Source organism: Octopus sinensis, linkage group LG5, assembly GCF_006345805.1.
Source record: "Octopus sinensis linkage group LG5, ASM634580v1, whole genome shotgun sequence".
NCBI lineage: Eukaryota > Metazoa > Mollusca > Cephalopoda > Octopoda > Octopodidae > Octopus > Octopus sinensis.
Genome location: NC_043001.1, coordinates 83,230,099 through 83,257,598, shown reverse-complemented (window position 1 = coordinate 83,257,598; position 27,500 = coordinate 83,230,099). Strand labels below are relative to the sequence as shown.

The following is a 27,500-nucleotide window of genomic DNA, read 5'->3' as shown; positions in this document are numbered from 1 at the left end:
CCACCACCCCGCCCTGTCCCTAGCCACATTCAGATGGCTGGTCCCGCTTATATTACAGAGCAGTACTGTTTATACCTCGCTTAGAGATTTATATATAATATAATAATATATATATAATAAGCGTAGGAGTGGCTGTGTGGTAAGTAGCTTTTCTTACGAACCACATGGTTCCAGGTTCAGTCCCACTCCGTGGCACCTTGGGCAAGTGACTTCTACTATAGCCTCGGGCCAATCAAAGCCTTGTGAGTGGATTTGGTCGATGGAAACTGAAAGAAGCCCATCATATATATATATATATATGTGTGTGTGTGTGTGTGTGTGTGTGTGTGTGTGTGTATGTTTGTGTGTCTGTGTTTGTCCCCCCAACATCACTTGACAACCGATGCTGGTGTGTTTACGTCCCCATAACGTAGCGGTTCGGCAAAAAGAGCCCAATAGAATAAGTACTAGGCTTACAAAGAATAAGTCCTGGGATCGATTTGCTCGACTAAAGGCGGTGCTCCAGCACGGCCACAGTCACATGACTGAAACAAGTAAAAGAGTAAAAGGGTAAAGAGATGTATACAGGGTGACCCCAAAATAGGTTTACAGTTATTCAACTATCCCTTTCGCATTCATATATTAACAGTTTAGATCTTGATTATAAAAAAAATATGAAACCATTATTCTATGCTAATTTAGTTAATTTTGTCAAGCTCCCTTTTCAGTTTGTAAGAAAGAAATTTAAATGTAAGAAAATGCTTTAAAAGAAATTTAAAGTGCCTACGTGGTAACTGTAAACATGCTTTTGGGCCAAATAGGACAGTTTAACATAATAGCAACGATACATATTGTTTTACTTGTTTCAGTCATTTGACTGAGGCCATGCTGGAGCACTATCGTGAAGGGTTTTCGTCAAAGAATTCGACCTCAGGACTTTCTTTTTTCTTAAGCCTAGCACTTATTCTGTCGGCCACTTTTGCCGAACAGCTAAGTTACATGAACGTAAACGCACCAACACCAGTTGTCAATCGGTGATTGGGGGATGGGACAAACACATACATGACACATACATGACATCACTCCTGGACGGAACACCTGTACTGGAATAACGTCAAGTGAAATGTTTTCGTCATGAAGGCAACGCAGCGTCCAGTCCGGGAATCGAAACCACAATGTTGCAATTTAAGTGCAACACACTAACCACTAGGCCACACGCTTTAACCACATACACTACACACAAAATTAAGATCTCATTTCCTGGGACTCATTGAGTAGATTACCTTGTTTTCATGGCGTCTACGTGACCAAGATCTCAACAGTATCTCTGAACATGACGCCAGTCCATTGCAGCGTTACTGATATACTACTAAGTACATTGGAACGGTGGGGAGCCGTAATAGCCCAGTAGTTAGGGCAGCGGACTCGCGGCTTCGATTCCCAGGCCGGGCGTTGTGAGTGTTTATTGAGCGGAAACACCTAAAGCTCCTCGAGGCCCCGACAGGGGGTGGGTGGCGATCCTTGCTGTACTCTTTCGCCACAGCTTTCTCTCACTCTTTCTTCTAGTGGCCTGCTCGCTTAACCAGCAGGGTGACGTCATTTGAAGGCTAAAACAATACGAAGCACATTGTGATCAGCGATGTGTAGCAACATCTGATAGCCTGGTCGGTAACGGTGATCACGGTGACATTGGAACGACGTGAAACGAAGCGTTTTGCTGAAGAACACAACGTTCCGCCAGTCTGGGAATCGAATCCACGATTTTGCGATCGAGGCAACACCATAACCACTAGGCCACGCGTCTTTACATTTATATTCTACAAAACAAAACTGGCACCCCGTCTGTTACGACGACGCGAGTTCCAGTTGACCCAATCAACGGAACAGCCTGCTCGTGAAATTAACGTGTGAGCGGCAGAGCACTCCACAGACACGCGTGTCCTTAAAGTAGTTCTCAAGGAGATTCAGCATGACACAGAATGCCAGGAATCGAACTTGCGACCTTACGATCGTGATCTGTGTACCCTAACCACTAAGCCACGAAGGTAAAAATAAAATTATTCAACAACTTCAAACAGAACATTGTCCTTCACAATTTTTGAAAGTGCCCATTATGCATACATCATTTCAGTAAATACCTCTGAAGTAAGAGAATCACTACATGGTCAGTCACAGAGCCTGCAAGAAATAGCAGTCAAATTTCCATCAAACCACATGCTATTTAAAAAATATAAAAGATAACGTTGTTCTAAATACATTATGGCTGATTAAAAGATGATGCTAACAGGTGGAAAATCGATGAGGTATCTATATCATCTATAATAAAGACTGATAAATATTTTATATCTATTACTAGCTTCGGAGGCGCAGTGGCTAGGGCAGCGGACTCGCCGTCGGAGGATCGCGGTTTCGATTCCCAGACCGAGCGTTGTGTGTGTTTATTGAGCGAAAACACCTAAAGCTCCACGAGGCTCCGGCAGGGGGTGGTGGCGACCCCTGTTGTACTCTTTCGCCCCAACTTTCTTCCTGTTTCTTGAGTAACGCTGCGATGGACTGGCGTCCCATCCAGCTGGGAGTGGGGAATACATACGCCATGGAAACTGGGAAACCGGGCCCATGAGCCTGGCTAGGCTTGAAAAGGGCGCATAAATAAAAAAAATTACAAGCTTCAGTCACTGGACTGCGGCCAGGGCGGGACACAGCTTTGAAGCTTTTTCTTCTTTTTTTTACGTTTGATACCTCTTTTGTCACAGGGTTGTAAACAAACCAACACTGGTTGTCAAGCGGTAGAGCAACACAAATTTAAACACACACACTGGACGGGCTTCCATACGGTTTCTGACTACCAAATTCACTCACAAAGCATTAGTCTAGTTTAGCCCTAGGTTATGGTAGAAGACACTTAACCACGGTGCCGCACAGTAGGACCGAACCTGATAGCACGTAGTTGCAAAATGAGCTTCTTCGAAAACCCTTGAAATGTGTAATGTAATATCGATATTACCGTTGTATTAGGCGGCGAGCTGGCAGAATCGGTAAGCGCGTCGGACAAAATGCTTCGCAGAATTTCGTCCGTTTTTATGGTCTGAGTTCAAATTTCGTCCTTCTGGAGTTGATGAAATAAGAACCAGTTGAACACTGGGGTGCCGAAGTTTAAAACCTGTAATACCATTCTATAAGGTGGCGAGCTGGCAGAATCGTTAGCACGCCCGACATAATGTTTAGCGGCATTTCGTCTGACTTTACGGTATGAGTTCAAATTCCGCCGAGGTCGATAATGACTTTCATCCCTTCAGGGTCAATAAAATATGTACTAGTGGAGCATTAGGTTCGATGTAATCAATTTGCACCCCTCCCCTAAAGTTTCAAGCCTTGTGCTCATGCTAGAAAGGATAATACCATTCTATTACAAAAGTGCTAAATCACAACTACCCCATAGCTTCGATACCAATTCCATAACATGTCCAGCGTATAAGAATTAATAAACAGCTAAAACCATTATACTTTTAAAATTACTCAGACACACGCACACACAGAGGTTGATGTTTCTATATCAGAGCCAGCAAGTGCTTTGGCTTCCAGTGAAAACGTTCCATTTAGAAGCAAACAATCACAGCTCATAGTAACATTTTCATGGCGATGATCAGTTTGTAACAAATAGTACACCGTCGAAGCATTCACACTTTTACAACCCTGCGCACACGCACGCATGCACACGCTCTCTCTCAAACAAACACACACACAGAGTAGGCAGAATGATTTATATCAGAAATAGTAGTTAACTAGGCCAACAGTGTGGACTATGAGATGCTCTGGAGCATTCGGAAAATCGGTATTACGTGTGTACGCGTGTTTGTCTATGAAAAGACTTGAGCCTCAAAAAAAAAAAAAAAACATGGTACAAGAATTCTGATGAGGGTACAAGACTTCAAGGTTCAAAGGCCTTGAAGGCTCAAAATTTTTCATACACCTCTTGTATGTGTGTGTGTGTGTGTGTATGTATATATATATATATATATATATATATAATATATATATATATATACATATACACACACAAACACACACACAAGAACCCACAAGAGTAAACAAGAGAGAGAGAGAAACAGGCAGAAACAAGGAAAATGCCACTTGTATTTGAACACTATACAAATATTCTTTTTAAAAACATTCTTTTAAAAAATTGTTTTCCATACAGTTGAAAAAGTCTCAATGATTGAAACCAGTACTGAAATGTTTTTTATAAAATTATTTTAGCATTTTCTATCTTGACTTTTTTCCCCCATAAATATATATATACACTTCTAGACTGCCTGTAGAAAATGTGTGTTCGTGTGTGTATAATACACACACACACACTTTCTACAATAAAGAGGTGTGAAAGTTTTGTGGAAGGAATAAATCGATTACATTGGCCCCAGTACTCCACTGGTACTGAACGTATCGACCCAGAAAGGATGGAAGATAAATTTGACCTCGGCAGAATTTTAACCCAGAACGTAAAGTCAGAAGAAATGCCGCTAAGCATTTTGTCCGGTGCTAAAATAATTCTAATAACCAAAAGATAAAAGAAAAGGGAAAAAGAAAGCAACGGCAATAATAATGATAATAATCCTTTTTGCTAAAGGCACAAGGCCTGAAATTTGGAAGGAAGGGACTAGTTGATTGCATTGTTTCCAGTTTCACTGGTACTTAATTTATCGACCCCGAAAAGATGAAAGGGAATGTTAGCCTCGGCAGAATTTGAACTTAGAACGTAGGAATGAGCGAAATGCCGCTAAGCATTACGCCCAGCATGCTAACGAATCTACCAGCTCGCCGTTTAAACAGCAATCATAATAATCTTTTCTACTGGAGGCAAAAGGCCTCAAATTTTGAGGGGCGGGGGCGGAGGGACTGGGCGATTACATCGATTCCAGTGTTTTACTGGTACTTAATTTATCGACCCCGAAAGGATGAGAGGCAAAGTCGGCTTTGACACAGGGCCAGCAAATTTCGGGGGTAAGTCGATTACATCGACCCCTGTGTTCACCTAGTACTTATTTTATCGAACCTGAAAGGATGGAAGTGAAAATCGACCTCTGTTGAAATCGAACTCAGAACATAGAGACAGACGAAATGCTGCTAAGCATTTTGCCCAGAATGCTAACGATTCTGCCAGCTCGCCGCTTTAGCAACAATTATGATAATGATTTCACATTTTGGTACAAGGCCAGCAATTTTGAGGGAGGGGTAAGTCTATTGGTACTTAAATTAGCGACCATGAAAGGATGAAAGGCAAAGTTGACCTCGGCGGAATTTGAACTTAGAACGTAAAGACGGACGATATACCGCAACACATTTTGTTCGGCGAAATAACGTCTCTGTCAGCTCGCCGCCTTAATAATGCTAATAATAATAATAATAATAATAATAATAATGATAATCCTTTCTACTATAGGCACAAAGGGGGAAATTTGGGGGTGGGGGGTAAGTCGATTATATCGACCCCTGTGCGTAACTGGTACTTATTTAATCGACCCCGCGAGAATAGAAGGTAAAGTCGACTTCGGCAGAATTTGAACTCAGAATGTAGCGGCAGACGAAATACCTATTTCTATTTCTTTACTACCCACAAGGGGCTAAACACAGAGGAGACAAACAAGGACAGACAAACGGATTAAGTCGATTATATCGACCCCAGTGCGTAACAGGTACTTATTTAATCGACTCCAAAAGGATGAAAGGCAAAGTCGACCTCGACGGAATTTGAACTCAGAACGTAGCGGCAGACGAAATACCGCTAAGCATTTCGCCCGGCATGCTAACGATTCTGTCAGCCGGCCACCTTAACAGCCATAATAATGACAACAGCAACAGCAACAAAGCGATGCAGCAGGAACGACTCCAACATAAAGCCCCTGATAAAACCGCCCGGTACATCGCAAATACACAGAAAAACGAACATAAAGACACAATACAGACTTAAACGCGCAAGCAATAAACAAAGGCGCATGGACATAGCTACACACATACACATGCAATATGTATCAATACACAAACACAAACATCGGGCATTGAACACAAGATCACTTTTATTTCGATCACACGATGCCTGGACTGGGTATTAATCGAAATTAAATAGATATATTTACTGTTTCTTTTTCTTTTAATTTTAGCTTGTTACCATTCCAAATTTACTTCCTCGCAATTTTCTAAAGAAACGTATATATTTTTTAAGGAAATTTCGCTGGCGTGGCCGTGTGGTAAGTAGGTTGCTTACCAGCCACATGGTTCCGGGTTCAGTCCCACTGCGTGGCACCTTGGACGAGTGTCTTCTACTACAGCCTCGGGCCGACCAAAGCCTTGTGAGTGGATTTGGTAGACGGAAACTGAAAGAAGCCCGTCGTATATATGTATATGTTTATATGTGTGTGTGTGTGTGTCTGTGTCTGTGTTTGTCTCCCCAACATCGCTTGACAACCGATGCTGGTGTGTTTACGTCCCCGTAACTTAGCGGTTCGGCAAAAGAGACCGATAGAATAAGTACTAGGCTTACAAAGAATAAGCCCTGGGTCGATTTGCTCAACTAAAGGCGGTGGTCCAGCATGGCCGCAGTCAAATGACTGAGACAAGTAAAAGAGTAAAAAACAGAAGCCGTAGATCATGAAATTTGGAGGAAAAATGTTTGGCACAATTTCGGATCGTTCTTCATTTCACCGTCCCGACTTTGTTATGGCTAATTTCTCTAGGTCAAACATCCCCACTTTTTCTTTTGTTTTGTTTTTTATTCCAGAAACATCAACATTACGTAATCAACATTCCTGAAATCCTACCTCTCTGCACAATATAACATTTAAGAATATGCATATGTGCTGTTGTGGCTGTGTGGTAAGCAGTTTGCTTTCCAACTACATGGTTCCATATTCAGTTCCTCTGCGTAGAACTTCGGGCAGGTATCTTCTACTATAGATCTGGGTCAACTAAAGCTTTGTAATTGGATTTGGAAGACGGAAACTGAAAGAAGCCCGACGTATGTAAGTGTATGTGTGTACCTATATTTGCCCCCACTAGTGCTTCACAAACCAATGATGGTGTGTTTACGTCCCCGTAACGTAGCACATCAGCAAAAAGACACCGATAGAATAAGCTTGATCCTTATCGAGCCATGTCTAGCTCATAAGGGCCGGTTTCCCGGTTTCCTTGGCGTATAGATTCCCCACCTAGACGGGACGCCGGTCCGTCACAGGTGAGCTGCAAAATGCAGGAGGAAAAAGCGAGAGAAAGTTCATGGAAAATGTTCATGGCTGTATGGTAAGAAATTTGCTTCTCAAATACGTGGTCCCGGTTTAGGCCCCCAACTAAGCTAAGTGTGTTTTACCATAGCGCCGGACCAACCAAAGTCTTGTAAGTGGATTTGGTAGACAGAAACTGAAATACGCTCGTCGTATACATCTACGCGCGCGTGTGCGTGTGTGTGTCCGTCCACCGCTTGACATCCAGTGTTAGTTTCTTTACGAACCCGTAACTTAGTAACTCGGTAAAAAGAGACTGAACTACTAAGTACCAAGCTTTAAAAAATACTGGGATCGATTTGTTCGAGAAAACGCTTCAATGCAGTGCTCCAGCGGGTCACGGTCCAATCAGGATGAAACACTGGACATTACTGTCTTGAGTCATAGGACTCTTAGGGCCCGTTATCTGGTTTCAACCCCGTACAAGTAACTGAGTGCCTCACAATCCGCCTGAACGGGACGCAAGTCCGTCGCAGGGTAACTCATTTAAATACATCTGAGTGGACCGGGGCAACATGAAATGAAGTGCTGTGTTCAAGAATACAATGTGTCACCCGGTCCGGGAATCGAAACCGCCATCTGGCGATCGTGCGAGTAACGTCAGAACCACTGGGTACCAAAATGTTGTTATGCCTCTATGCATGTAAGAAGACAGCCATTGGACGAGTCAACGAGGGACCCTCCAATGTTGTTTAGTTTCCCCTTCCACATGTTATAAATAGCGAGTAAAATCTTCTTGAAATCTCAGTGGGACCATGGTAAAAATTAGAGGTCTAGGGTTCCTTACACATAGGGAAATAGAGAAGGTCACATTTGAAATACCTTCGATCAAAAGTCAGTTCGTTCAGGGTTGACTTGGTGGGGGTTAAACGACAACAAACAACAATGTAATCCATTGGACTGCGTTCGACTCACCCTCACCACCGCGCTGCACAAAGTTTCTTCTACATAACTGAAATCTGAAATTGACTGAAGGGAGGAGAGGGGCAGTTGACGAGGGGATGGAAAGTGGGGGGCAGCGGCATTTTCCAAGGGTGACATGAGCATGAAAATATTCAGCTGACCCGGAATAGTACTTCTTATTTCATTATTGCCCACAACGGGCTAAACATAGAGGGGACAAACAAGGACAGACAAACGGATTAAGTCGGTTACATCGATCACAGTGTGTAACTGGTACTTAATTTATCGACCCCGAAAGGATGAAAGGCAAAGTCGACCTCGGCGGAATTTGAACTCAGAACGTAACGGCAGATGAAATACGGCTACGCATTTCGCCCGTTGTGCTAACGATTTTGCCAGCTCGCCGCCTTATAGTATATCGAAATATTAGGAATATTATTTCTAAGTTACATTGCAGTCCTAATGGCATTGAGAAAAGCATGAACGCCTCACAATCTCAATAACCGTCCTCGCTGCCCCTTGTCACTGCTCTCTCAGATCAACTCTCTCACTGTAACGAGGTTTCTCCTTTATGATCGCACGACCGATCTCTTAGAAATAACAATCAAATGTCCCTCAAATGACACACTTTTTCTAAAAATAATAATATGGCGGTGCCCCAGCATGGCCACAGCTCGTGAGCTGAAACTAGATGAAATGAAAAAAAAAAAAGAAAAAAAAAACCTGAAGAGAAACGCCGGATAATGTCGTTCTTAATACACTATGAAGAAAACAAAACAGGGCAGTCACGGTTGGATCATAGATTTGCTTGATCAGGATTGATCTGGAGGGCCACAACAGCAAAAACAAAGAAATGGAAACAAAAATTTGGTTGCGTTTGATTTAGTATAAATGCAGAACTTTTAAAAGAAAAGTTTGTTGAGAATCTCAAAGCTTTTTCTGTGGTTTTAACATTAGGAGTTTAAATAAAATGAGATAGAAAAATTAATGATACAGCGAACGGAAATGGGACCTGTATCGCACACACAGACACAATGCATCAGAATGCTTCGCAATTGAGCCTGTTACGCTAAATCATAGCAAATCTTCTATCGTCTCAGAGAGAAAAAGAGAAAAGAACGCATTGTTCAATGTAATAGTCACACACACACATGTATGTCTATATCTGTGTATGTGTGTATGTATATGCGTGTATGTGTATGCGTGTATGTGTATGCGTGTATGTATATGCGTGTATGTATATGCGTGTATGTATATGAGTATGTATATGCGTGTATGTAATCGTATGCTTGTATATATCTATGTGTGTGTATGTGTGTATGTATATGTATGTGAGCGTGTGCGTATGTGTGCGTGTGCATGTGTGTTTCGATGTGCGTGTACTATGTGTGTGTGCATGGGTGTACATGTATGTGTGTGTGTGCATGGGTGTACACGTATGTGTGTGTGTACATGTGTGCGTGTGAATGAGTGTGTGCATGTATGTGTTTCCCAACACCAATTGACAACCGGTGCTGGTGTGTTTACTTTCCCGTAACTTAGCGGATCGGCAAAATAAAGACAAAATAAGTACCAAAGTTAAAAAAAAAAATTACGGGGATCAATTCGTTCGACTAGAATTCTTCAAGGCTGTGCCCAAGTATGGCCATAGTCTAATGACAGCAACAAACAAAAGATTTTATATATATATATATATATATATATAGGTTTATGGTTTTCCTGTCATGCAACACTTATTACGGTATTACCATTTCTGCCTCATGAACAACCTTAATAAAGAATTCCACCATATCTAGGCGCATGTTTAATATACTTCATCGACACGGCTGCGATTTGAACTCAGAACATAAGAGAAATAAAACCAATCACAGCGTGGAACTGTGCCTACCGTGCTTTCACTAGTAATATTAACCAATCAGAGAATCGGAGATGTGTTGTAGTAAAGCGGAACAAAGTTACTTTTGGGTGTGAATATTAAAGTTTTACATGGAAAATAAAACGCTTGGCGGCATTTCGTCCGTCTTTACGTTCTGAGTTCAAATTCAGTCCCGGCCGGCTTTAGCATTTATCCTTTCGGGGTCAATAATATAAGAATCGGTTGATGTGATCAACTGGCTCTACTTAAATACAGAGGTCACAAACGCATCGGTGTGACGATGTTTTTTACAGTGCACACTGGTTAGGGTTTAGGGTCTAGGGTTAGTTTTAGGGTTACGGTTAGTTTTAAGGTTAGGGCACCTTAGATAAATGTCTTCTACTCTAGCCTCGGACTGACCGAAGCATTATGAGTGGATTTGGTAGACGGAAACTGAAATGAAGCCTGTGTGTTTGTGTATGTTTGTCGATCGCTTGACAACCGATGTTGGTGTATTAACGTCCACGTAACTTAGCCGTTCGGCAAAAGGGACCAATAAAATAAGTACTAGACTTACAAAGAATAAGTCCGAATGTCGATTTGTTCGACTAAAATCCCTTAAAGTGGTGCTCCAGCATAGCCGCAGTCACATGATTAAAACAAATAAAGGTATAAGAAAATACAAATATATTTTTGATTGATGGTTATATATTTTAAGTTTATAATTTGTCAAAATTTACAATTTTCCTTTGATCTTTTCAGGTGGGGCAAAGAGATATAATAAATAATGACCAGGTGTTGGGGTACCTTTTATTGCTGATTATAAATCACACAATCATATGCGGGTCAGTGCTTGTAACAGAAAACGTTATTGTTATTTAATACAAAGCAAGTGACAGAAACTTACAAGATAGATAAGGTGTTGTTGTGTGTGCATATACTTTTTTGTGTATGTGTGTTATATTAGGTACCCGAACAATCAGTAATAATTCTTGATATATATATAATAATAAATGCGCCCTTTTAAAGCCTAGCCGGTTTCAATGGCGTATGTGTTACTCATTTTTGCCAGCTGAGTGGACTGGAGCAACGTGAAATGAAGTGTTTTGCTCAAGAATACAACGCATCGCCCGGTCCAGGACTCGAAACCACAATCTTACGATCTTGATGCTGACACCCTAACCATTAAGCCACGCGCCTCCACACACACACACACACACGTATATCATATATATATATGTATATATATATATATAGAGAGAGAGAGAGGGCATTATTACACATACATGCCACACGCTAAGAGGGACATTAGTCATTTCTACCAAAAAATTTTACTAATCATATTTTTTGGTAGAAATGACTAATGTCCCTCTTAGCGTGTGGCATGTATGTGTAATAATGCCCTCTATATATAAATTAATATGTTCAATAAGAAAGAATTATTTTCGAAATTTTTCTCTTATGAGGTTTTTCACGCTATCTACCTGATAATTTCTTGTTAAGATTCCTTATTAAGAAGTTATCCTTAATTGTATATATATATATATATATATATATATATATATATATATATATATATACACCTACACAAATATACATACATATATGTATATAGGTACGCATATATGGGTACAGGACGTCATAAAACGTAATGAGATACCCTTGGCCTGACGAATAGCCTGCTGTATACACTTCGCTTAGATATTTACCACTTCCGAAGTTCCGTTCGCTATGAAACATATGTAACCCGGATCTTACTACTCCATTCCTTAACTTCCTCTCTCTCTCTCTCTCTCTCGATATATATATATATGTATAAACTCTTATCTGTTTTACTCATTAGACTGCGGCCATGCTGGAACATCGCCTTGAAGAATCGAATGAATCAACACCCGGACCTTTTTTTTTTTAAAGTCTTGTAACTTCGCTCGGTCTCTTTCTGCCGAACCGCTAAGTTACAGCGACGGAAACAAACCAACACCGGCTGTCAAGCTGTGGGGGAGGACGACAAACGAACACAAACATTATATATATATATTACACGACGAGCTTCTTTCATTTTCCGTCTGCCAAATCCATTCGCAGGGTTTTGGTCGGTCCGAGGCTATAGAAGGAAATTTGCCCACGGTGTCACGTAGTGGGACTGAACCCAGAACCACGTAGCTAAAAAGCAGATTTTTATTAGGGGACACAATGTTGCCCCTCTCCTACCCCCTAAAATGTGCTACTGCTAGTCTCTCGAAGTACATGTAAACGCTTTCTGAGATCCCAGATACGTCCCGCGTCCGAGAACGATGTATCAACACGTTAGCGTTCTCGTAGGTCCCGCTACTAAGCATTCTATCAAATAACAATAAAAACGCTTTCTAATACAAATACAGGTCTGCAAATGATTATGTGATTTATAATCAACAATAAAGGGTATCTGAATACCTGGCAGTTATTATATCTCATAACCCCACCTGAAAAGATCAAAGCAATATTCCAAATTTCGTCAAGTCTGAAACTTTCAGTTGACACCAATCAAAAACATCTGTATTGGACATTTTTATTATATGAATGCATATATTCATATACTCTTTTACTTGCTTCAGTCATTTGACTGCGGCCATGCTGGAGCACCGCCTTTAGTCGAGCAAATCGACCCAGGACTTATTCTTTTGTAAGCCTAGTACTTATTCTATCGGTCTCTTAATTGCCGAACCGCTAATTACGGGGACGTAAACACACCAGCATTCGTTGTCAAGCGATGTTGTGGGGCCAAACACAGACACACAAACATATACATACACACATATATATACATATACGATGGGCTTCTTTCAGTTTCCGTCGACTAAATCTACTCACAAGGCTTTGGTCGGCCCGAGGCTATAGTAGAAGACACTTTCCCAAAGTGCCACGCAGTGGAACCGAACCCGGAACCATGTGGTTGGTAAGCAAGCTACTTACCACACAGCCACTATCCAATATAGTAATTTGGGGATCGGTATTATTATCTTAAGGGTCCATGAAAAAATGTTGCTTCAGATGCATTAACTGCAAGAAACAGCTAGGTTTCTTTCTCTAACGCTTAACACAGTTCAATATTTTCTTATTAACGTTGACAAGGAAACGTGTGAAAACTTAAATAGGAATTTTAAAAGAACTATCAATAAAAAAACAGTTTTTTTTTTAATCATCGAACAGCTATGGGGATCCACCAGTATAAAATAGCAATCAAAGGGGGTCCTGACTACAATAATCGTTTGTATCACAAGGCAAAGACAATGCCTTCAATTTCGTTGAGAAGGCTTAGTTCATTATATCGATCCCACAGGCAAAAACTGGCATCTCATTTACCGATCACAAGAGGAGTAAAAAGCAAAATTGACAGTCAGAATTTGAACTCAGAACCTAAAGAACTGGAAAATGTACCTGGAGGCATTTTATCCGACGAACGTTTAATTACACTATCTTTCTAACTTTTACTTGTTTCAGTAATTGAACTGCAGCCATACTGGAGCACCGCCATGAAAGATTTTATTCCACAAAAAAAAAAAAAAAAATCAACCATAATACTTATTTTGGCGAAAGTGAAGAATACGTACACCTAGTGTTTAGGGATTTAGGGTTAGGGTTTTTTTTTTACGCCGAAAAAGGGTGGTGTACGTATTCTTTAACCCCCGCACTTATTTTTTTCTAAAATTCTGCTCTTTATTTTTGTTATGCTTGTTATGCAGAACTGCTAAGTTACAGGTACATAAAGATACCAACAACGATTATCGAGCGATGGGGACACACATGCACCCATGACGGGCTTCCACACAGTTTCTATCTGTAGAATCCACTCATAAGACTTTGGTCGGTCCGAGGCTATAGCAGATGACCCTTGCCCAAGGTGCCTTGCAATGGGACCGAAACCCAAACCACCAGACGGCAAAGCAAGCTTCCAAATCACACAGTCACGCCAAAGCTAAATTTCATAACTAGATCGTTTGTTTTTTCATCAATGGCCGGGTAGTGTATTTCTACTGATAGGGAATCTTTGCAACAGCATTATAGCCTCCACCTCCGCGGAAAGCAATGCTCTATCAACCTGGGTCCATAAGGTCCTTGATGGTCCATATAAAATGCTAAAATTTATGTGCTATAAGTTATACTTCTACAATACAACATATTTTTTGAGACTACTTAAATGCAGAGGTCCCGATGCATCAACCTAACAATATGTTTTTACAGTGCAATATGTTTTTACAGGGTTAGTTTTAGGGCTAGGGTTAGCTTTAGGGTTGGTTACGGTTACGTTTACGTACATGCGTTGGGACCTCTGTATTTAAGGAGTACCTTTTTTTTTTACATATGTGTAATTTCCAATATATAATTATAAAAATATAATAGTTTTTAAACGTCAAATGGCTATGAGAGTCCAGTAGAGTAAAGTAGGAATCCAAGAGGTTCATATACAAAAAATGGTTAAGAATCACTGCTCCGGGACCTTTAGTTTTAATATACATAGATCGACGATGAGGTCCTTCGATCCCCGTGATCCCTATTCCCTTCGGTCATGAATGACCATGGGATTGCATCTAGAAAGTTCCCCTCCGAGGCACAAGTCGGCAAGGTTGTTTATGAAAGACCAGCAGTCGCCCGTGCATACCAGCCTCCCCCTCCACGCCATCGATGTTATCCAAGGGAAAGGCAAAGGGGTCAATACAGTTTGGCACCAGTGACGTCGCAACTCATTTCTACAGCTGACTGAACTGGAGCAACGCGAAATAAAGAGTCTTGCTCAAGAACACAACACAGCCCGGCCCTGGAATCGAACTCGCTAACTCATGACTGTGAGCACGACGCTGTAACCACTGAGCCATAGCGGGACCTACAGTATTTATTTATTTATAGACAGCAAAACACAGTACACGTAAGATTAGAAATACCCCCTTCCCTGGGGAAAGTAGGGGGGGGGGCAAAGCGATGTGACCCCCACCGGGACAAAGCAATGCAGTAAAAAAAACCTATAATTTTCGTGGACAACAAGCCACGCTATATACTGATCAGCTGAGGACTTCTAGATCACAGTACCCCACTCTCTGGGGGAACGAAGCAATTACACTGGAGACTATGGTGTAATATTTAGGGGTAGTGAACCACAATTTACAATCGGGTGAACCATAATTTACAATTTACACAGATTTACAACCAGGCCCTAGATCAGTATAATATATCCCGGACAAAGCAATGGATTGAAGCTTACAGATTTGTTTATGGCTAACAAACCACTATTTAACATAAAGTAATACTGGGATTCTAGATCCGTATACCCCTCCAACTGACAACTGACCATTATAGTCTTTGCTTTGAAATGGCATAGATTAACGGTACTCATGTAGTATTATGTTCTGCTTCTTCCATGGTGTGATTTGAAACCGTGGCGTTGAGAAAAAGAGCTAAATGATTTTAAGTAATAATAATAATAATAATTATTATTATTATTATCATTATTATTATTATTATCCTAACATAAGGCAGCGAGCTTGGTAGAATCGTTAGCACGCCGGACAAAATGCTCAGCGGCATTTCGTCCGTCTGCACATTGAGTTCAAATTCCGCCGGAGTCGACTTTGTCTTTCATCTTTTCGGGGTCGATGTAATTGCTTTGCCTGTCCCCGCTCCCCCAAATTTCAGGCCTTGTACTTGTAATAGAATAGGATTATTCCTAATGAAGGCGGAGAGCTTGGCAGAATCGTTAGCACGCCGGACGAAAAAAGCTTGGCGGCTTTTCGTCCGTCCTTACGTTCTGATTTCAAATTCCGCTGACGTCGACTTTGCCATTCATCCTTTCGGGGACGATGAAATAAATGCTAGTTAAGCACTGGGGTCGATGTAATCGACTTACCCCTCACCTAAAATTGCTGGCCTTGTGTCAAAATTTGAAACCACATTATTATTCTAGAGGTATGGCTGTGTGGTAAAGAAGCTCGCTTTGCAGCCATGTGCTCTCAGGTTCAGTCCTGTTGCTCGGTACCGTGGGCAAATGTCTTCTACTATATAGCTCCAGGCTGACCAATACCAATCTGCGAATGGATGTGATAGATTTTTACCTTTTATTGTTTCGGGGTTGATGACATAATTACCAGTTGTGAACTGGGATCGATAAAATTTCAGGCTTTGTGTGTGTATATATATATATATATATATATATATACATACACAAAAATGTAGGCGCGTGTGTCATTGTGTATCCCTGTCACCCTTCCCCTCAATACCGCTTAACAACTCGTTGTTGGTTTGTTTATATCCCTGCTGCTAGTAGTCCGGCAACAAGAAAAACCGGTGGTTGTGTGGTAAAAAGCTTGCTTCCCTGCCACATGGTTCCGGGTTCAGTTCCGCTGCGGAGCACCTTGAGCAAGTGTCTTCTAGTTCAGCCTCGAGCTGACCAAAGCCTTGTGAGTGGATTGCTAGACGGAAACTGAAAATATATGTGTGTGTGTGTGTGTGTGTGAGTCTTTGTGTCTATGTTTGCCCCCACCCCCCATCAGTGCTTGACAGGCTTTAAAAAAATGTACGAGGGTCGATTCATTCGACTGAAGGTTCAAGGCGGTGCTCCAGCATGGCCGCAGTCTAATGACTGAAATGAGTCAAAGATAGAGACGTACCGTCATTCCACTTCCTTCTTAAACAACAAAAACAGCAACTACCAAGTTCGGGCTTGGGGCAGGGATTCTACCTGTTCCAATGACATACGAGAAATAGCAGCCAAATCACAGTCAACTTACACGCTACAATCTTAAAAAAAAAAATATATATATATATATTGGAAGACGTGATACTTGGCAATATAATAAAAATACAGGTAGGATGGCCACGGTTAGAACCACTTATTATCATAGGTCTGCTCGAACATATTTGTCTTGGAGTTAAGCAACGACGAAGAAACATGTGGCTATCCGGTTGCATTATTTATATTAATCCTTTAAAAATCTTATATTCGCGTGTTTATTAACTTAAATGAAGTTGTGTATGTGTGTTCATATAAATATACTCACTAGCTTATACGAAGATGTGTGTACGTATATGTATTTATGTACGTGTCTTCGAGTCTGTATGTATATACATATATATATATATACACACATTGTTGTATTTCGGGATGGTCATTTTATTTATTCATTATTACCAAATAAACACATGCACGACTAGATAAACGTGTATGTAACTATATATATATATATATATATATAAATCAGCAACAATGATATCCAGAGGTATATTATTACCTTTGGATATCCTTGTTGGTTATTTTGATTTTAATCACCTTACTTTGAAATTGTATGGATACTGTACTAAATTCTGGTGCCTCAACTTAAGTACCATATCCATTTGAATCTAAATTTTTGCTGAACTCATCTACCATACCCAAAGTGTGTGTGTGTATATATATATATATATATTATATATATATATAATATATATATATATATATATATATATATATAACTTACTGGTTCGTAAAACATTCTCCGAAAAGAAGTGCCAACGCACGAAACTCTCGGCTCTTGAGTCACTCTGTTGCTTCTGTTAGATATTAATAAAAATATACATATACTCATATTTTGAGTTCTGTTTTTCCTATTTGCATCAACACTCAGTGGAGGTAAAGAATACGTTCACCATCCGTTTTCGGCCAAACAAAAACCCTAACCCCGGGTGTACTCATTCTTTACTTTTGTCCAACATACCTGTGTGTGTGTATATATATGTAAGTATGTATGTATGTATGTACGTATAGGTGCAGTCGTGGCTATTTGGTAAGAAGCTTGCTTCCCAACCACAAGGTTCCGGGTTCAGTTCCACAACATGACACCTTGGCAAGTGTCTTCTACAATAGCCTCAGGCCAACCAAAGCCTCATGAGTGGATTTGGTAAGACGGAAACTGAAAGAAGCCCGTCGTATATGTATGTATATCTGTCCCCTCGCCATCGCTTGACAACAGTTGCTGGTGCGTTTAAGGCCCCGTAACATAGCGATAGAATAAGTACTAGGCTCACAAACAATAAGTCCTGAAATCGATTTCTTCGACTAAAACCGTTTAAGGTGGTGCTCCAGCAAGGCCGCAGGCAAATGACCGAAACAAGAAAATGAATACATGTGTGTGTTTGAGAGAGAGAGAAAGTTATATGAAGCTATGTATATGAACGTGTGTGTGTATGCATGTAAGTATTGTGTATGTGTGAATGTAAACATGTGTTTACCGGTTATTAAACGGGTACAAATTCTCCGAAAACGAATGCGTAAACGCATATCAGCTACAAGCTTGTGCTTTGATAAGTATACGAAATATAAATATATATATATGTATGTATGGAAGGCAACACAGAATTTGTATTAAGAAGTTTATGTGTAGGTATACGTGTGTAGTGTGTATATGTACGTGCGTATAAATATATATGTATGAATTTGTAAACACGTGCTAGCCGGTTAGAATTACACATTAGTAAAACATTCTTCGAAAACAAAACGAATATATATATATATATATATATATACACATCGCATGTGTATATGTTTTCTTTTTAGCATCAAACACGAACAATTTTTGTGTAATTTATATATATCTGTGTATATGTATACGTACGTATGTATATATATATATATATAAATATATGTATGTATGTATAGACATCTGTATAAATAAAACTTGCTTACCGGTTATAAAGATATGTATTAAACCGTAAGGGTAGGTAAAACATCCTCCGAAAACGTGTGTGTATATCATATATATCTCACTTATATATCTCTATATATTAACAATATACACACTTACTTCCAAACGTGTATATAAATATATATGTAATCGTGTGAGTCCGTATCATATATATATATATATATATAAATATATGTATGTATGTATAGACATCTGTATAATAAAACTTGCTTACCGGTTATAAAGATATGTATTAAACCGTAAGGGTAGGTAAAACATCCTCCGAAAACGTGTGTGTATATCATATATATCTCACTTATATATCTCTATATATTAACAATATACACACTTACTTCCAAACGTGTATATAAATATATATGTAATCGTGTGAGTCCGTAATCATATATATATATATATATATATATGTACTATATATATATATATATATGTACTATGTTATATGTATGTATACTCCGCGCTGTTTATGTATAGCGTCCTCCGTACAGGTGAGTGAATTATTTGATTAAACAGGTAAAAAAGGTAAACAGGTAGAAAGTCACTTGTGGAATTATTCCGGTTAACGCTGTAAAGGTCCCACGGTGAAAGTAGAAAGAGGGGAGGAATAAAATGAAACGAAGAAGAAGCGAAGTATATGGAATCAGTCGAATGGTTTTTAAGACCAGCGTGTGTTTTAGAAGAGACAACTTTCCATAACCAGCCTGGTTGGTGGGTTAATGGTTTTTCACACCAACTGGTTGTTGTGCATTATTGAGATCCGTTTTAGACTGACGAGGAATGCTAAAGAAATTCTTTCGTGAAGAAGAAGATAAAGAAACAGAAGAAAAAGAAGAGGCAGAAGTGTAGGGAGGAAAGGGAAAAGAAGAGATAGAGATAGAGGGAGAGTGGGAGAGTGGCACAGAAAGAGTGAGGGAGGGATAGAAAGAAAGAAAGGGGAGGAGGGGGAGAAAAAAGTCACAGCCAATCAAACATGTGTTGTTGTTTGTATATACGGCCTTGCGTGAGTGTGTATGTGTGTAAGCGTGCGTGCCTGCGTATGTGTATGTGTGTCTGTGTGTGTATGTGTGTGTGTGTGTGTGTGTGTGTGTGTTTGTGACTGATGCTTAACAGCGTGAGAGAGATTGTCTTTGTTTTGTCTATTTAATGACTTGCGATATTTTCAGCGTATTTATATATATATATATGTGTGTGTGTGTGTGTGTGTGTGTGTGTGTGTGTGTGTATGCGTGTATGTAATGTGTGTGTATTTATATCTATCTGTCTATCTATCTATCTATCTATCTATCTATCTATCTATCTATCTATCTATCTATCTATCTATCTATCTATCTATCTATCTATCTATCTATCTATCTATCTATCTATCTATTTGCATACGGCTATATATTATCTGTGTATTTATGTATACAAATATAAATACATATATAAGATGTATATGTATACGTATATATATATATATATGGATGCAATTATATGTGTGTGTGTAAGTATGTGTGTGTGTATGTGTGTGTGTATGTGTGTGTATGTGTGTGTGTATGTGTGTGTGTGTGTGAGTGTGTATGTATGTGAGTGAGTGTGTGTGTGTGTGTGTGTGTGTGTGTGTGAGTGTGTAGTGTGTGTGTGTGTGTGTATGTGTGTGTGTGTGTGTAGGTGTTTGTTAGCTGTAAATACACCCCTGTATAGCGTAATATAACGCCGAACCACGCCGTATTTACGTTTCCGTGTATTCGCCACTTGAGATAATAATACGGCAGCACATAAACACACACACACACACACACATGAAGATACATGAACACACGCTCACACACACACACTCACGAACACGGATCTTATACACACACCTGTATGCAAATTGTAAATATATATACACGTGAGTATATAACAGTCTGTTTACCTTCTCGCTGTACTGTATCCATCTATCTCTCAGGCCGTCTCACTTTCTCTCTATATATGTATATATATAATATATATATATATATATATATATATATATATATATAATATTATATATATATATATATAGATATATACATGTATATGTGTATATACAAAAATATATGTATACATATATTTTTGTATAGAGTCTATACTGTGTCCATCTATCTTTCTATCTATCGTCTCTCTCTCTCTCTCTCTCTCTCTCTCTCTCCCTCTCTGTTATATATATATGTGTGGTGTGTTAATAACTTTATATGTATAGACTATGTCCTCTGTTTCCCTCTCTCTCTCTCTCTCCCTCTGTGTGTGTCTATATGTATACGTGTGTGTATGTGTGTTTATATGTGTATGTGTTTATGTGTGTGTGTGTGTGTGTGTGTGCGTGCGTGCGTGTGGGTACGAAAGTATATGGATACAAAAAGATACGCAGACAGATAAGAAACAAAGTTTTTACAGCTCCACTGACCGACCGTCACAATACATCGATTCACACGCATACACACGCACACACGCACACACATACACACACACACACACACAAACGCAAACGCTTGACACTGATTTTTCAAACTTTCTCCTCCCGTCATTACTGCCACCATCACCCCCTCTGTACCCCCTTTATGTCACCTATTCAACTCGCCTTCTAACCCTGCCACCGTTACCTCCACCGCCACCACTACCTTTACCACCGCCAACATCACCAACACCACTACCACCACTACCACCATGACGACGTTACGCTGAAGCCGCCGCCGCCACCGCCACCATCACCTCCCCCCTCTTACACGTCAGACTGAAACGGCGAAGGTGATGGGGAAATGTGACTGGTAGTGATGATGGTGGTGGTGGTGGTGGTGGTGTTGGCGGTGCTAGTGTTGACGTATTGTGTCTGTGTGTTCGAGTGCGGGTGTGCAATTGCATGGCTTCAGTTCGCTTCTGTGTCTATTTGTCTGTTAAAACCTGTCAGGCTTCGGTGAGTGTGTGAGTGTGTATGTGTGTGTATGAGAGGGAGCATGTGGATGTGTGTGTGTGTGTGCGCTCATCTGCATTTACTCGTATGTATATATATATATATACATACATATATATATATATATATATATGTATATATATATATATATATATATATAAACCTATCTATCTATCTATCTATAGCTTTATATATATATATATATAAACCTATCTCTATCTATCTATCTATCTATCTATCTATTATCTATCTATCTATCTATATATATAGAGAGAGAGAGAGAGAGAAATATACATACACACACACAATCACAGGTGCGCATGCATACATACATGGACGTGTGTGTGTGTGTGTGCGTGCGTGTGTGTAAAGTACGCGTGATTTTGAAAGTGCCTGTCTGTCTGCACGGCCGGTGTATGTTGCGTGCGCGTGCGGGCGCGTACGGTAGCGCCGACTGACTGTTGCAGTGAAAAACGATTCGGCATCTATTGCCCCTCTCTCCCTCTCTTTCTCCTCTCTCTCTCTCTCTCTCTGTCCTCTTCTTCCCACCACCACCACCACCACCACCATTTCATTCCAATTACTGCAGTGTGAAAAAGAGAGGTGCGGAGGGGGAGGGAAGCACCTGTGACGTTGAAGATGAAGAAGGAAGGGAGTGGTGGTGGTGAGGTGGAGTTTGAGTGATCAGAGCAAAAGGGGGCAAGGGAAGGTTATATTTAAAAAGATAGAGAGAGGAGGGGAAAGGAAAAAGGTATGGGAGATACGTTTGTGCTGGACTGGGGAGATAGAGTCGGTGCTGCTGCTGCTGATGATGATGATGGTAGTCGTGGTCGTCGTGAGGTGTGCTTTTCAATGTTAGCAGATATAGACTGATACATACTAGCACGCTTTATCTATCATCTATCTATCTATCTATCTATCTATCTGTCAGTCTGTCTGTCTGCCTGTCTGTCTGTCTGCCTGCCTGTCTGTCTGTCTGTCCATCCGTCTATATATCTTTTTATGTATTTATCTATCTGTCAATCTATCTATTTAATCTGTATGTATGTATGCATATATATAATATATATATATGTGTGTGTGTGTGTGTGTAAATGTAATATGTGACAATTATTCGGTAGCCATGATAAAACTCCGAGTTTCGGATGCCGAGGTGGAAATCTATGCCGCCATCTCTTCAGTTATCCGGCCATCGGAGAGATGACGGCGTGGATTTCCACATCGGCATCCGAAACTCGGAGTTTTATCATGGCTACCGAATAATTGTCACATATTACATTTACAGATAAATTCCTCTATTTACATAATATCGAGGTCTCTTTCATTCTTTTGTTGTCTTACCATTCTAATCAATTTATCAATATATAAATGGCGGTGCCCCAGCATGGCCACAGCTCATTAGCTGAAACTGGAAAAATCAAAATCAATCAAATCATATATATATATAATAACAATTTAATAAATAAAACATATGCATACATACATATATGTACATACACACATCTATATGTATATATACATGTATATATGGGTACATGACACCACAAAAAACGTAGAACACAACGAGAAACGAAAACATAAAAGCAAAACAAGGAAACGGACTTTGTTTTAACAACGAAAAAACAGAGTTCAAGACACACAACACAAGGGACATTCCCCTTCTTCAGCTGCCCCTGTTTCGACTTATTACGTGTTTCGAAGGTAATATATATATGGAACAAAAACGCAACAGAGGACAATAAAAACATTCGGACAAATAGACGATACAAAGGCGGATAAGAGAAACAGCAATTAGAAGGACAGGCAAAAAAAGATGGGTCATTCTTGGTTTTTATATCTCGGTCAAGTCTTCTTACCTCAGTCAAGTCACGACCCCGTTTCGGGCAGTTACACTTGAGACGGTTCGATCTAGTTGCCCCCCACCCCAAAAAGTCTGAGTTAACACTATTAGACCCCTTTGTAAGAAAGCTAGCGAATGTGTACGGCAACAAAGGTAAAAATCGGAGAACCTGGTATACAGTTACGAATGAGAACAAGATAATAACAACATGTGTCTTTCGACTGAGAACGAATCCAATTGAGCTTGCGTGTATGAAGTGAAAACCTAAAGGCAGGAACGTAGGACATGGATATAAGAGGTGTCAGCGGTCGGTAGTCAGGCCAAGAAAGAAAGATCATGGCTGGCTGGACACCGGTCACGTTGAAGGAGGAGAGATAGGTAGGGGACGGCGGGATTGAAAGATTAGAAAAGGATCAGAGAAAAAGAGAAAGATACTGGCACTTTGCCAACACTTTGCCAATGTCCCTCGTAGAGATAGCCTTCTCCGCTACTCTATCCTCTTCCGGGGAACCAAACTATTCCACCGCATTCGAATGCTGCTGCTCCTTAAACTGCAGGAGTTCCTCTGTCGTCAGCTCTTCTGTGTGTTCCTCGATGAAATCGTCAACATCAAGGCCCATGGGCTCCTCGACTCCAGGTGTCTGAGACTCAAACCCGTCGAGGCCTTTTCCGGATATGCAGTCAGGCCAGAGTTTCCGCCTTGCAGAATTCAGCGTTCTCCTCGTTGCATCCTGTCAGGGCATATCGATGATTTTCAGGTACTTAACAATATTATAGTACTCCTTCTAAAACTTACGAAGGGTTGAATTTGTATCTTCGGTAACTTTAAAGCACCGACGAAACAGGTGTTGGCTGTACAATTTCTTAAAATTAGAAATCACCTGTTAGGCTATGGGCTACACGATAAGGGTGGTGATGCGTGAAAGGTATAAACTCTTATTAATTTAAATTCGTCCAGGATATTATCTTCGAAGTTAGGAGGATGAGCAGGAGCACTTTCGAGGATGGGACGAGGAGGCCTTGAGAGGAAGATTGTTCTCCTGAAGGTACTTTTTCACTGCTTATCCGAAGATAATGTTGGCCCACTCTGTGAAGAATTGCCTAGTGACCCAGGCTTTAACATTTGCTCTCTACATGATCTGCAGCTTCTCCTTCAGGATTTTGTGCGACTTGAACGCTCTTGAATTTTCGGAATGGTGGACAAGGAGCCGCTTAATCTTCAAGTCTCCACTTGTATTGGCACAAAGGGCGAGAGTTAGCCTATCTTTCATAGGCTTGTGGACTGGCATTTTCTTCTCTACAGTTATGTAGCTTCTTCTGGACATTCCAACCCCCACCCACGCCAAAAAAAAAGCCGGTTTCATCACAACAATAACTGTTGTGCGATGTATCTCTTGGCTGCGATGCGCTGACGAAATTCACGCACAAAATCGTCAGCTGCCTTCGAGGCAGAACTCGCTGCTTCTCCATACCTGACGACGCTATGAACACCAGTCCTCTTCTTGTAATTATCGAACCAGCCGTGACTGGCTTTAAATGCATCTGCTGATGTATCTTCCATCGATGTTCCAAGACGCGTGCTTTCTCATAGATGATGGTCTCCGTAATCGTATCCCCTTCAAGTTGCTTCTCGTGATCCACAGGAGAAGCAATTTTTCCAACTCTTCGTGAAAAGATGTGCGTTGCTTGGAGAGCCTGGGGAGACCTTTACTGGTGTAACGGCCTTGATCTCGTCATTTTACTTCCCGATGGTGCAGATAGTCGATTTGCTTTCGTCGTATTGACGTGCTATGTCCACTACGCGCACTCCTCATGTTTATCAATGATTTCTTACCATAATCAGATTTTTCTTCTTCTCAGCACTGTCCTTTACACTAACCTTCTTAGGACCCATGGCTAACACAACTAATTATAATAAAATAATAGCAAAAACGCACAAAACTGAAAAGAAAACACTGGAAAAACACAACAGGGATGCTGCCACAACGAGATAAACACGCGAACTGCGCTTTTTGAGAGAGCGTGTGCGAGCTCAGCGTCGATCAGCGGTCACTCGTTTGAAACTCGCTCGTACTGCGGATTTTCACTCGTACTACAAGGCAAAAATTCGCACAAACCTTTGCTCGTACAGCAAATTACTCGTACAATGGTGCAATCGTACTGCGAGGTTGTACTGCATATACACACTCTATTATTCTTTTACTTGTGTCAGTAATTTGACTGCGGCCATGCTGGAGCACCGCTTTAACGGGTTATTTAGTCGAAGAAATCGACCCCAGGACTTATTCTTAGTAAGCCTAGTACTAATGCTGTCGGACTTTTTTGCTGAACTAATAAGTTACGGTGACGTAAACACACCAACATCGGTTGTCAAGCGACGGTGGGTGAGACAAACACAGGCACAAAGACACACACACGTAATGTTCGACCGCTGGAATCTACAATTTTTTTTTCATTCTCTCTGTGTGTTTATTTTCTTTTATTTCTTTCTGTTAAAGAGCGTAGGCTCGAAACGTAAAAGACTTTTTCATTTTTTCCGGGCGTCAAACTCATGCACTTGTTTGTTGTTCACCATTTTTTTCTATAAATTTCAACTGTATATATATATATATATATATATATATATATATATATATATATATATAGTTAATCCAAACAAGAAAGCACAAAAAACACAACAACGCGAGGACGTGGAACAAATATAGTATTATTGGACGCTCAGGAAAGAAGGAAAGAAGGAGGGTTTAACGTTTCGAGCGGAGCTCTTCGTCGGAAACATAGGAGAAGGAAAGATCCAGAGAAGGGAAGACAGAGAAAAAAAATCGCCAACGGTACACACGAGGTCATCACAACATACATACATACATACATACATACATACATACATACATACATATATACAACGGACTTCTTTCAGTTTCCGTCTACCAAATTCACTTACAAGGCCTTGGACGGCTATAGTTGAAGACACTTGCCCACGGTGCCACGTAGAGGGACTGAACCAGGAACCATGTGGCTGGAAGCAAACTTCTTACCACACAGCCACGCCTGCGCGCACTCATGTATAAAATAATAGCGCTACGCAGTGATCAGTAAATAAAGAGTTTTTGGTTACTTAAAATATGTCTGTGACATATTCTAACTTCTAAAGGCAAATTCTCTGCAGTAACCGTGGAGAGAAAATTATTGCTAATGGTAAAAGGTGTAAAAACACCTTATCTTCTCAGCGTCTCCCCGCCCCCAGCGGACTCCTAGACGCGTTTCTAGCTTCTTAACCTTCCTCAGTAGGAGATACCTAATAGAGATAAACCTGAGCAGATTATAAAGTTTTAGATTTATCTTAGAACAATCACTATCAGTGACCGAGTTGCGCTGGTATTTTTACACCTTTTACCATAAGCTAGAATTCCTTCTGCACGGTAACTGCGAGTGTATTTGCCTTTTGAAGTTAAAATATGCCACAAACATATTTTAACTTTCCTGAAGTTTGCTTGTACGTCATCACTACTTAGCATTGCTATTTCTGTATTTACTTGGATCAAACGGTCCACGAACAGACAATACACACACACACACACACCACACACACACACACACAAACACACACACACACACATGCACACACACACACACACACACACACTACACACACACACACACATGCACACATACATGCATACATGACGGCTTCCACGCAGTTTCCATCTGTCAAATTCACTCTCAGTGTATTAATCGGCTCGAGGCTGTAGATAGAGACACTTGTAGACCGGCCCGCTTAGAGTATAAAGGAGAGGTCTGGGGAATTTGCTTTTAACCAATTGCCTCAAAATATATCTATTTACGCCGATGTTACTTCTTTGATTTGAAAGGAGGAATATCGTAGATCTTTTTCGAATTCAAAAGGTTTATCGAATCTATTATAAATATAAAAAGCATAAAACACATGCGATAAAATAAAATTAATATCCTCATTATGAAACAAAAGGATTCGTCTAGAAACTTTTTTCACTTCAGGTTTTTGGAGAAATGATGT

At 40.4% G+C, this 27,500-nt stretch overlaps 1 protein-coding gene across 4 annotated transcripts in view; it reads right to left on the bottom strand.

Annotated features, from left to right (window-relative positions):
* LOC115211969 (GATA zinc finger domain-containing protein 16-like) overlaps positions 1–18,847 on the bottom strand; it is a 122,082-nt gene extending 103,235 nt beyond the window's left edge. For all 4 annotated transcript variants that reach the window (XM_036502780.1, XM_036502781.1, XM_036502782.1 and 1 more), the window contains exon 1: positions 18,701–18,847. The gene's annotated coding sequence lies outside the window, so the exon portion shown is untranslated. The remainder of the gene's footprint in view (positions 1–18,700) is intronic.
* Positions 18,848–27,500: the final 8,653 nt, after the last annotated feature.